We start from the raw sequence: 13719 nt of genomic DNA, 5'->3' as shown, positions 1-13719 counted from the left end.
TAATAAAACAATATACAATATAAAATACTTCGATAAAATACTCTGCGCTATATTCAATTCTATACAACTTGAATTAACATTAAAAAACAATAATCTCTGGTTCATAGAACCAGAATTTCTTTAAAATTGTTCACAAACTCGACGACTGTAAATAACTTTTTCTTTCAAGCATCGAAACAAACCGATTCCAAAATTTCTTTCACTCTTTCCTCATCATCATCGAACACCAATCGCTCGTTAAACTCCATTTCGATCTTCCATCGAAATAAAGAATCGTCAACCCTCTAACGAGGCCGTGCGCTAACCACGGCGAGTATCCTCTAATAATACTTCCAACGAACTCTGCGTGTATCTGACGTTTTCCATCGAAAGTTAGCCGAGCCTTCCTCTTCCTTCCCATCGCGTGCCGCGTAGAAATCCAGCCTCCGAGAGACACGCGAAGAAAGAAAGAAAGAAAGAAAGAGAGAGAGAGACATTAAGAACAGAATCCACTTACCAGAGAGATGATGCACTCGGCGCGACTCGCGTGCCCTATCTAGCTCTCCGACCCGCTCGAGGCTGGCCGCCCTCGAGCCTCGAGGGGGAAGAAGAAGAAGAAAAGGGCGAAAAATAGGAAGGAAAGGGGAGGTCGGTTGATAGCAGCGGCGAGCCGTGGTTAGGGTCCCCCGTAACAAACGTGGATCGTGTAAGGGGTCGTGGGGATAAAACGAGATCGTGTCTCGGGGCGTGGAGAGGGTGGTGGGACGGCAGGATGAAAGAAATTGGTACATCGGAGGCCGAGGAACCGCAGAACCTCCGATTTCGGTTTGCAAACTTTTTTTTTTCCCTTCGTCTCGAAACGAAAAAGTGAGCATCGTGGAATTAATCCGTGGAACGGCCAATTAGAACGAAAGTTGGATTAGGATGTAAGTTTTAACGAGGTTGCTCGAAGGGGGTTGTTTGAGTCAAATCATTACAGTCAATCTTCAATTTTTGAATTGAATTGTGCCTATTTGATCAAGTATCGATCAAGTATCTATCGGTAAATGTAAAAATTCTTTTGTAATATCCTCGATACGATCAGGCGTGTATCGTTATTCGTCCCCCAAAATAAGATTCGTGTAAACGAATTGTGTTCTGAATAATTACTTCGAGCTTGCAAAGTGTGTCCTCGGGTCAGGGAAAGCGACGATAGAAAGAAAGAAAAAAAAAAAAGAAGAAGAAAAAGAGTATAAAAAGAACGGGAGGGGTGGGGGAGAGAGGAGAAAGGAAAACTTGAAGTGAGATTTTCAGACAAAGGCCACTGTTTGAGTGGTTGCTCACGGCATTGTTGCCCTTTACCCTCCACGTTCTATCGATGAGACGGAAGGGGTTCCCTCGAAATGCCGAGGAAACACTTTGCTGCACGAACCGGAAGCACGCTCGTTTCACGCTTCCCGGACATTCGATCTCTACTTTCTTCTCAGTTTATTCAAACTGTCAATTTAAACATCTTATCAAACAGAAATTGGACTTTTATTTCGTCGTGGTGGAGATATGTTGTAAGCCTTCGTTCGAGATCAATAATTTTTCACAATCGAATATATTAATATATTTTTAAGAACAGAAACTTTTTTGCTATTCTCAGTTAATAAACAGAAGTTGAAAATTTTCAATGATTAAAAATTCCAAGATCCACATTTCCCCCAATTGTACACCACCAATCGTTCGAACGCGTTTTTACGAACTTTTGTTTCGTAAAGTTTATGTAGCGCAAAACTTTTTCATCCCTGTTCGTTTAAAAAAAGAATGCTCCACTCGCCCCGTCTTTCAATTCCAATTCCGTGTGCAAAACTTGTTAAAATTCGTCGCAACTTTTTCCAACCTCGCATTGAAATCATTGAAATTGCACGTTGAACGAAAATCTTCGACGACGTGATTATGCATAGCGTGTTGAAAAAAAAAATAATATTCTTTTTATATCGATTCAGAAGAGGTTTTAAGCGATAAATAATAATCCTTTCTTCACACTCGATACCAAATATGCTAATCTACAAGCAAATTCCAAACAACAAATGTCGAAAGAAAATTATTTCTAAGAATCTATTTCGATCTTTTTTTTCAAACACCCTGTATACTTCCTCGCGCCACCCTACGTTATGAATAAAGTAGCAAGTTTCGTCGCACGCATGCACCCTCTCGAGCATCATCCACCATTCTCGCGCGACATCACCATCACGAGGTTTCTTCTTCTCCAGACAGGAGAAGAGGAGGCACCATATTGCGTTACGGGTATCAAGCATCGCATAAAACGGTATTAGCGCTTCCCCCATATGCTCTGCATGGATCGTTGAATTTATTCGAGAGCATTGGGGATTGTTTTTGACGTGGTCAACCGCGATAATGCGACACCGATACGTTTCCATGTTAAACCCTGTTGTTCTACGACAGAGGATGTATGCACCAGTTGCTTTAGATTATTCTAAACTTTATTCTAGACAAATTAATAATCTATATATATATATATTATCTAAAAATGGTAACTGTATATCACAGATCCAAGTCTCTCGATGAGAATATCATCCGATTTAAAATTTCCTCGTGATGAAATGTCGAATCGATCGAAAGAAGAGCATCTCTCGAGAGGGATCGCGCTCTTTTAACGTTGCAACGAGGGATTCCTTCCTTTTTCTCTCCTTCTTTCATCGAGGGAAAAAGGAAAACCGCGGACGTGATCGAGCAAAGGCGAATAAAGAGCGAGGGGAGGAGGGGGTTACGCCCCCTCGCATTTTCTTGCTGGTGCACCCCCAAAAGCATCGACGACCACCCCTGCAAGGCAATAGTGGACCAGCAGGGTGGTCGCAGTAACGACTGGCGCGTCGTCGGTTAATCAAGCCATTTCGTTCCGGGAAGAGGCGGACGAGGATACGAGGCTTGAACGACCATTGATTTTCTTCTTACCATTCTCTCGTGGAAATCTCTCCACGAGACAGATCTCGAGCTCGGGGTTGCGGGTAGCTTTCCTTCGTGAAAGAAAGCCCCTTGCCGCTGCGCTTTTTGCTTCCAGGTGCGAAATTATTCTTCTTTCTCTTCTCTTCGAGGGAAGAGAATGTTGAGATGAAGATTTAGATAGATATTAAAACGAAAAGGAAAATATAATTTCGTTGCAGGGATTTATTTTGCGTAATGTTGAGTTTTCGTGGAAAACTTGATTAATTAACTTTAATGAACATAATGGTGTTTCTCTCGATTGAACGAGAAAAAAGAAAAATTTACAATGAAATTTCAAAACAAGTTAAAATATGCGAACGATTCGAAATGAAAGTAAGACTTTCAAGAATTTTTTTAACTCGACGAGATTTGTTGATAATATCAAAAGAATCTCAAATAAATCCGAACTCAAGCGGAAATATATGTCAATCGAACTTTGTTCATAAACGGTACAAAAATTTATGACTAACGTTTATCGCAAATTTCTACTCCTCGTAGAGTAATTAAACTTTGCATCGAAAATTAATTCCCTGAACGTTCCCTCAATTTGCCGGTGCACCTCGTCACGTGTTTAGAAAGTCGTGATTTCGTAATTTGCACCCAGTTATCCACCGTTTGTCAAGCGCTGTTTAACTTACTCGTTACGAGTCTGCCCTTGACGTGCACGCACCAATTTGCACCAATGAATTATTTTTCGTCAAACTCGAACATGGCAAAGATAAAAAGCGCTCGATCAATTAAATAATTTCGGGGGATCGATCAAAATTCGATTGTTCGAAACAATGAGACAAGCTTGATGGAAAGCGAAAATTAATTCTCGTTTCATCTCTATCCATTGTAAGTAATATTTTGAATACGTGTCTCTCATTTGCAGCAACAATACAAGGTTGAAAATAGATTCTTGGAATAGTCAGTCGCAAAAGTGTCTCTTAAAAGGAGATATAACTTCGTGCATAACTTCGATTGGAAATTATTCTTTTTTGACAGAATATATAAAAGAAAATATAAAGAAATTTACAAATGATTCTTCCTGAACATTTGTAATAGATAATGATAGAAAATACATTTTTCATTCCCAATTATGCGACCGAAAGACATTCGAGAAGAAATTTTGAGGTTAACCAAGGGTGTTCTGGCTTTAAGCGTGACTGGTGGCGCCACTTGATCTTAAGATCGCCTCGTCCAGTGGTCAGTGGTCTAACGCAAAGTGAGAGAGTTGCGCCTTTATCGGGTTTCATTGTCATTGAAATCGTCCGGTCTGTGAAAGAGGAAGGAAGGAAGGAAGGAAGGAAGGAAGGAAAGGACTTGCGCAATTTCCGGCTGCATGGAGGAAACGAGGGAGCGGAGGAGCAGGGGATGCTGCGTGGGGACGGGTGCACCCTTCGTAATCCCGCGACTGAAAGCCTCGTTTAATATTTATGATTTATTTCGGTTTAATTCGACGTGCAAACGGGAGCACGCATTTATATTCCGCGATGTTTGCGCGCTAGACGTTTGCTTCACGTGTGCGCACGGAATAGGATTAGCATAGTACGAAAACTTTTCGATTGAAATATTTTCCCGTTTTTCTCTATTTGAAAAAAGAATTTCGACGTGAAAATACTTTCCTACAAATTTTTCACAAATGATCGTTCATCTACTGCAATTGCATTTTTTTAATCGTAGAGCGAGTATAAACAGTGAATTTGAAATTTTAATATGTAATATTTTTTTAGATATTCCTACATTTAAACACGTTTCCTTTGTAATTACGATTTTCACGTCATAATTGTAGCAAATGAGAAATAACGAAGCATTTTACGAACGCTTTATAAACGAATTTATCGTGAACAATGGATTATGAGCCATTGTTGAAATTGATCGTAAATATTTATTACAAAATATTCAATTTCATTATAATTTAATTTTCAGATAACAAACGATTTACTTCCGCATAAAAGAATAAATATCAAACATCAATGCCTCCCTAATTTTTCACGCGAACGTAAACTAAATAAAAATCGTAACAAATAAAAACAAACTTTTGTATAAATCGCATTAAATTTCAAATATACAAATCGAACACGAAACACATTCGCGTAAGAAAACGAGAATAAAATTCCAAAAAAAAAAAAAAAAAAGAAATCAATATAAATAGAAGTTTTTAAACAAGGGAAATATGTGTAATCGGTTTTTCGTGTTCATCGTCGTGATAATAAAGGGCATTAACAGGAAAAAGGGTCGATCGAGTAAAGGGCGATAAATTTCAACGAAGCGTCGCGGCGCACTTTACACAAGCGAAGGCGGTTCCGTCATTGTTCCAACGACAATGCTCAATGTAGAAATGCGTTCACTCTCGTATCCGGTTCCTTGCCTGGGGAACAGAATCGCCCCTCCCCGGTATTAACTCGCGTAATTGAGATTTATTAATCCGGAGGCCGCGTTGTGGCCACGTTCCAACCATATATCTCTCGCTCCATCTTTTCCATCCTCCCTAACTTTATCATTGTATATGCCTACGATTGCGTGTACAAACAAAGTAAATTTCATCGAGTTGGATTTTTCCAACCGAGTTTCTTTTCCTTTCTGCACTGAGGATAACTTGTTGTAGAGAGCGTCTCGAGTTAAATTTTGTGAAATTCTACCTTCGTTTTCGCGTGTAAATGGTATCATTTTTAGTAGCAGTTGAAAGTTGTAGCAGTAGAGATGTAACGAGATATAGCAATTGATAGAATTTTGAGCCTCTTTCTTTTTCGTAAAACCATAAAGTTTTGCGCAACATAAATAAAGATAAGAAGGAGATATTCTATAATCAATAAAAAAATACTACTACTATTTTTACTACTGTACACTATATACTATAAATAGTAAATAACGAAAGCAAAAAAAAAATAAATAAATAAAGTATCAATTATTATCCAATCTTTAAAGAAATCATGGATCGATGAAGTACGTTTCGTATTGAAGCCAAATACCAGCTAGAATGGTCGAATATTGGATATTCCCTGATTAAATCCGTTTTCACCGCCGACCGTAATCTAAACGAGACAAAGCGATCCGTCATCTAACCGTTTAATGAAAGTCGTGGCCATAACTTAGCAGGCTTAAGACACCGACCAAGGAAAGACAGAATCGTAGTCGAAGGTGGAAGTTGAACGCTTAATCCAGCAATATGAAACTCCCCTGTGGCTTACCCTGTCACCGTTCCCCCCTCGTCTTGTATTCTCCTCTCTTATTCGCATTACGCCACGTGATGCTAAATACTCGAAGCGAGATAAAACGTATCGTTTCGGATAAAACAATGTTAGAAGAAATTCCAACTACACGAAAGTTCCACTATCATGTATCTCTATTGTACTTGTGTTTCTATATAAACGTACTGTAATCTCATGTGTTTTGCCATTACTATATATTATGAAATTGTTAGTTTAAATTTTAATATATCTCGTATATTGTGCTTTCTAGTAAATAAATGAAAACGTATATTGCAATTCCGTTTAATTTTTATTTGCTATATCGTGCAATTGGTAGTTTAAGTGTTAATATTTTCTACACACAGGGGATAAATATATTTGTGGAACGCCTTTTAGGAGGATATTCTAGAGAATAAGGTGGACTCGAAAGAGTTGGAGAATTGAGGCTCATTTATCAGTCATACAGATACAGACAACTATCACACGGATGTATATATATCTGTTGATGCAATTTTTATTATTGAAAAAGAAATATAGAATGCAATAATACATTTGTCAAATTGTGTAATTGTAAAATAACATTTTATCTTATTTTTTAATCGATACCTATTTTCGATTTTCACTCACTGAATCTGGTTGCGCATAAATTCTAAAAAAGAATATATATTTGCAATGAATAACAAGATTCTCTTCTCTTTATTTTCACAGAGGGATGGCGGGACTCGGTGCTGGGGGCCTCGCGTCGTTTATTGGTGACTCTCGGCAGTCTCTCCAGGGACAGTTCGCCATGTCCTGCCAGGGTAAGTCATCGCGATTGTTTATCCTTTGTAGGAAAACTCGTAGAGAAGGGCAAGGTTTAATACTTACGTCGATAAAGTTACTTGATCAAACAATTCAGGCAAAGAAAAGGATACGAAAATTGCTACGATCTTTGAATAATAAAAAAAAAATAAATAAACCCTCAATTTTTCAACGAAGCTTTAATTAAACTTAATTAATCTCAACGCATCGTTGCGCGAATAAATTACAAATTTTCTACTCTACTTCTTTATTATCCTCCTTTAAAAATAAAATCTCCAATTTTAAAATAATTGTTCCGTTTCAAAGGGGGACGATCGACGCGTTTCCCCCCCATTAATTAACTCTTTAAAATTTCGAAACATATAATAATTGAAACACAGGCATCGCGAAAGCTGTTTACTCCCTGTCACTTTCCTAGTGTCGCGTTAGCCACCTGAGGGTAAAGGGGAGGGGCACCGATACCGAAATGTAAATCGAACCGCGGCCGCCACCCTCGCGCATTTCAGATTGCCGAAAGCAAGGATCTACCCGACGCCTCCGGCTGAAATATGCAAATGACACGCAACGCCGTCAGATACGATCTCTCGTTACCAACGCGACGCGAGGGTGGATAATATTTATCGTAGGGAGATCAACGGGTCCACGATATTCCTACAATTCCTTCTTCCCGCCCTTCGAATTTCATAACCGTTTTCACGTTAAACGCCGCGACAGATGTAATTTTTCCTTTTTTTTTTTTTTTTTTTTTTACAACAGAAATTGTTTGTTCACAATAAGTTTGTGAACGCTGCGATTCTAGACAAACAGCGTTCAATGCATCGTTTGAACAAATATACTTTATTTTAATAATACAATCTGGAAATTAAGTCTAAAATTGTATAATATACTTGATTCGCAAGTATCAAAACGAATCATTGTATCTAATGATATTCTTGTTAAATGAATTTTCTGTAGCTTTTCATCATCTCTACAATAGTTTGACGTAATGTTTGAAAATGATAAAATGATGTTGGTCAGCTAAATATCAGACATATTTTCCCTATCAATCTATGTTGTATAGTGTCGTGAGTCGAGGATAAAATAAAGGAGTAAATAGATTAATATCAATATCCATGATGAATATGGAGGAAACATTGCATTATTCTGTAAATAATTTTATAGTGTGTGTATAGAAAACATTTGCATTTTGCAAAGAAACTTTTTAATTAAAGAAATTTTAAAATGTTATAATAAAAATATTTGTGGTAAGAAATTTTTTATATCACATTTTATTAAAAAAAAGTTTTATTCTTTTCTTCGTATCATATTTCCTCTTTTCAAAAATTTTATAAAACCTATATTTATTACTTTCATATAATCTTTCTACGAAATAAAAATAAAATGGGATAATACAAATTTTAATCTATGTGTATATATATATATATATATATATTACTCGTTCGTGGAATTAAAATTTCAAAATATGCGAATATAAAATATTAAAAACATTCTCTTTTATGTAAAAATAAAAAGAGGAATATAAAATTTCTCTTTAACGTTACCATATATATTATTACTATTGTTGCACACTATTATATTATAGCATTAAAGAAAGATTTTTCTTTATTTTCTTTTTTTAAATATATCCACAAAATTAAAATTTAACGAAATATTCCATCTCATTTTTATCAGACGGAACAATGTTAAAAATTCTTCAAAAACCGAATCCTCCAAAAGAAATTTCATAGCAAATTAATCTCAAGTCCCACGTCGCTTATCCAACAAATTAAAGAAGGAAAAGATATAATAATGATAATAATGGAAATGAAACTTTATTCCATCTTCCATTTCCATACGACGAAAATATAATACGAGGGAAATTTAAAAAAAAAAGAAAAGAAGAAGAATTAAAAAAGAGTCTACGAAGACCGATACGGAATAGACTGAATAATTATCGGTCTAATAAAAATTGAAAGGATAGGTCGAAGGTCACGGCGTTCGAACTACATTTTTAATTAATCATGCTCAGGCATTGACGTCACTCTTCACGTGTTAAGTCTCTCTCGTGCAAAAAGGGGCATTGTTGTTACCGCAGTGTGATAAATCGATCCGATCCGCGATTACGACCCATCGATATAAAGTGGTTACGAGTACAAGTACACACACATTAAACTGAATAATTATCGAGCGTAACAATTACTTGAATTACGTAAACGTTTTGTAACAATTCGTTACAAACTTTGCTTTTGCCAATTCATATTGTTCGATGGTTGGTAATTTCGTTGGTAATTTTACGAGATTCGCGAAGGAATATATCCATTTGTGTGTTCCATTTCGATCGGCGTTACGAAGAATGTGGACAATTTACGACTTCGATAAATCTAAACGAGCAATTAAATTCAAAAAGATATCCCGACACTGATGTTAATGCTTGACTAATTGTCCATTGTTAATTGTGAGAGAAATGAAGTTGAAACGAAGTTGTCTCTTTCTCGATTAAATTAATCGAGCTATTCAATTTTAATTCGATGTAATAAAATAATTATAACAATTACTTTTCACGCCACGAAAAATGTATAAGAAGATTTAGAGAAATTTATTAATTTTTAAAATAGGTAAAATATCCTTTTATGAGAATATTTTAAATCATTTCAAATTATTTTCTTCTTCGAGTTTTATTTCTATTTATACAAAATGTTACTTTCATTGCAAACAAAGATTTTAAGTGATTACCAACGATCGAATTAGATGCAAGATTTGATTCGATATCGTTCTCGTTCCGAATGGTCTTTTTTTTCTCGAAAAAAGAATCGTGGCACCCATTTTTGCCAAAAGTTTCGTCATGGTCGTTTGAACAGTTATTAATTAATAGCTGGGCGTGGTGCACCTGGTTTGCAGATCGATACCAGAGGCCCCTACAGTCACGTATTCTATCCAGTTTCTACCTCTGTAACTCGTATATTCCCGTCCCTTTTTATCACCCTGCCTCTGTCCACTATTCGTCCACTTTGTTTCATTCATTGAAAAAGACGATCATCTAATTTCAGTTTCGAATCTGACGTCTAAATTGAAATTTTTGTTTTGTTGTCTGTTTTTTTGATTCCTGCAAGATTAATAAGAAAATGAGGCAGGTTGATCCCAATTTTACAGAATCTTCCAATATAATATATCATTTAAAAGAAATATAATTTTATGATATGATAATAGAAATAATTTATTTTTTTTTCTTATTTATTATGAATCTAAAGAAGTTTTAAATATTTTCCATCCTTAAAATAAATTTTATAAAGCACTTTGCAATTTGACTTTGTAATCAAAATTAAAATATTCCATTGTAATATTGTGCTTTCATATTCTAAAAATATTTATGCAAATCCATCCCTTTTCAAAAACTCCAAATAGCATTATACGTTAAAAATATTTTTTCAAAACTTTTACTAACTTTAAAAAATTTCAAACACCTTTTTAGATATACTATCTTCTTTATTAATTTTCAAAAATTCCAAATAATCTTCCAAATTGTTTCCGTGTTAATACGATTAAAAATCACAAAAAAAAAAAAAAAATATCCTCGATAGACATCCCTCCATAAAATCCCTCCGATTGTCCAAATAAAAAATATCGCTTCCACTCTTTTTATAATAAATTCATACATTTCGATTGTTTCAACGAAAAAAAAAAAAAAAAGAATCGTCTCTTTGGATCAATTGTTTCAATAGAAAAAAAAAAAAAAAAAATCATGACAGCGGAAGGAAGCGGAAGAAGGGGCGCTGGTTGAAAGCCGAACCGCAAAGTCCACTTATTCTACCTGAATGCACCCCCAGGATCCAGACTCGATCCCTTCTATTGCATTAAGCTAGCCAAGCTTGATCAGCTTTACCTGCGGCCCACCACTTTTTCCTAAGGGTGCACCGTCACGGTTCCACCATAAATAACGCGTTATCTCGTGATCCGATAGAGGCTAATTTATTTACGAATCACGGGGTGTATATTCACGCGTGAGTCACGTGCCATCTGTCCGTCCACTCTATCATCACCGATACACTGTATTCATTATTACATCCTCGATGACTCGCTCCTTTTACATACAGATAATGATCGGCAAGGAAAAGGAAAAAATTGTCCGTCGATTAAGTAGATACGTTCATTTTCTACCTACTTTCCATTTATCTTTGGAGATAAAGATTGTATTACAGTTTAAGGGGTGGTAGTTTAAACATTAATCTCCATTTGTTGGGGATATGAAGTTATGAAATTAGTCTCCTGTTTGCATTTGTGCTTGTTCAAAATTGGGATCGAGTATTCTTCGTTGAAGAAAAATTGAAATGGATTTTAAAATATCGTAAGATTTTTGTTGTGTCAAATTCAATTTTTAGATTTATATAAGATTGGAAAATAATTGTGTGTATTTATTCCTCACGAAGGATCATATTATTTTATTTTCTTCTTTAGTACTTTATAATATCGTGTTTCATTCTTGATGTAGAGTATTAATGTGGCAAGTTACCCTTAAAAAAGAGTCCCGGATATCCCCCCAATCGTGAATCATTATAGTTGGTCAAATGGTACGAAATTTATGCCGAATAAGATAACAACTTTGGAAAGTTTGCACGGAGTGTAATTTTCTAATTTTCTTTGTAATCAACTATAAATTGGATTCTAAAGAAAACTTTCACGAAATTCGGTCACGAGTCTAACCAATTATAGAAATTTCTACTATTTTAAGTTCTGGATCCCTGGACACGCGAATCGTCGTGTGATTGACATCAATGAAATTTTTATCCAAAGTGTTCTACAGTGTTGATTCTGCAATTCTTTTCAACGTCATACTCGTAACATCGAAAATTCGTTTGATATCTTCATAGATACAAATATCAAAAAAGGGAGACAATATCAATACACCTTCTTTCCACTCCAAATCAGATTATCCAACTCCTGTTTAAACACCTTCTACACACATTCTTCTAAATATCATCCACAGGAACCAGCCTTCGTTATACATATTCGAATTATCGCTCGTAATCGACTTCAATTAAAGTAATTAAACCCTTCCAATTATTCAAACAGTCTTGCTTACACAGAGTGAAACCGAAACGGTGCCCGCCCGTTTTTGTCTCTCGGAACCAAAACCGGAAGAATCGAAGCATTCTCGTTAATAAGCATGATCAAGGATGGGAATGGGGAGCTCGTTCAACTTCAAAGCGAGCCGAGTGTCGCTAACTAAAGTTTGAGCGACGCTCGGGGTGGAGAGAGTTTGCCATTTCCAATCCAAGTCCATTTCGTGATTAAGTGTAAACTTCTGAAGTTGCCCCGGAGGACGTACGCAAACACAACAACGCGTACACACACGTGTTTTCATGAATGGTTGGATTGTCCATTTCCCGATGAGCATCAAACGCCAAATGATATATTCTTTCTTTCATCCGTTCGTTCATCCATTTTTATTCAAGTTTTGGAGTAGTTCACGGCTTATTTATTGATATATGCCTCTTTTCTTTTTTTACTGCAAACAACGCGTGTCGGATACTTTATATATATTCGAAACATTTTATTCAAGATATCTGATGAAATGAATTGTTTTCCAGTGATAGATGAGAAAGATATAATATTATATATTAACACTAAACCTACCGACAGTTCTTGTATACTTATTCCTATCGTCGATAGGCAAGACAAAGTACAAATATTTCTTGGAAAGAAAAAAAAAAGTAAATACTGAAAAATATATTGTATCCATATTTTAGGAAAAGATAAGTAAAGATAAGTTATATGATAACTTTGAATAAGTTCGATCACGCTCGATAAAAAGATATTGACCTTCCTCGATGATTCTAAAATCTATCGAAAGGCGAAGATCGTTAAGCAACATCGTCGTGAACGAGCGAAATGAACTATCAAAGGCGAAAAGGTTCCCTCGTCGATATCGGGTTCCTAATGGCGGGAGCCGCGCGCCATAAAAACTCACGCTCGGGGATAATTGAAGGGAGGCTCCCCGCATTATTTAGTAGCTTTCTTCGACTCTTTTCGACTCTCGCCATTCTTCCTTAATTGTTGGACAAATTACTTTTCCCGCGCCGCGCGGTTAAACCGCGCGGAAATTTATGTTTCCGCGTTGATAGAGGCCGGATGCTCCATCGCCGAAGGAATATTGCACGGAAGCGAACGTCAGAATCACACAGAGTGATTATCTCTCTCTCTCTCTATTTCTTAGATTTCTCTCTTTACACCACGAATCGGTCCAAGTTGAAAATAAGCAAAGTTGGTATTTTATGCGGTATTTTATATAATATAGATAACGTTATTCAAACTCATATTTGTCTTTAATTCTGTCTGGTTTTATCTTCTTTGAATTTTTTTGAATCTCTGTCTTTACGTTATCATCGTGTAAAGTATAAATTTCTTTGTACGCGTTAAAGAGGAAGTACGGATGAGGAAAGGTTGAAGCGTGAGAGAAAGATTTGTATCATCGATCTGGGACGCAAAATAGCGAAAATAATTTGGAGAGGGGGGCGAGGCATAGTTGTGCAGGGGTCAAGTTCTCGGTCGTCTCATTAGAAACGCGAGCATAATCCCCTACCGGCTCGCGCTCTCCAATTACCGTTCGCTCGTTCGGCCAGTGGCGTAGGCAACCGTGATCGCGATGTAACAATATACAACACTTGATTAAAATTAATATAAGTGTAGATCTTTGCAGATTATGCCATTACGCCAATTAGACGCTATGTGATATACATATATTTTATGATACTATTATGTGTATATTAGCAGCTTATCCTCTGTGCAATAGCGCACATTAGTCAAAAATTATAATTCTTTT

The 13719-nt window shown here is 36.2% G+C and overlaps 1 protein-coding gene across 2 annotated transcripts in view; it reads left to right on the top strand.

Moving 5' to 3' along the window:
• The window catches only part of ChAT (Choline acetyltransferase), a 76451-nt gene that overhangs the window by 17326 nt on the left and 45406 nt on the right, over positions 1-13719 (top strand). For both annotated transcript variants that reach the window (XM_031916050.2, XM_031916049.2), the window contains exon 2: positions 6831-6922. The gene's annotated coding sequence lies outside the window, so the exon portion shown is untranslated. The remainder of the gene's footprint in view (positions 1-6830; positions 6923-13719) is intronic.

This window comes from Apis florea, unplaced genomic scaffold (genome assembly GCF_048593485.1).
Source record: "Apis florea isolate Af1SG1 unplaced genomic scaffold, ASM4859348v1 contig_3170_pilon, whole genome shotgun sequence".
Classification (NCBI taxonomy): domain Eukaryota; kingdom Metazoa; phylum Arthropoda; class Insecta; order Hymenoptera; family Apidae; genus Apis; species Apis florea.
This window is presented reverse-complemented; position numbering and strand designations above follow the sequence as displayed.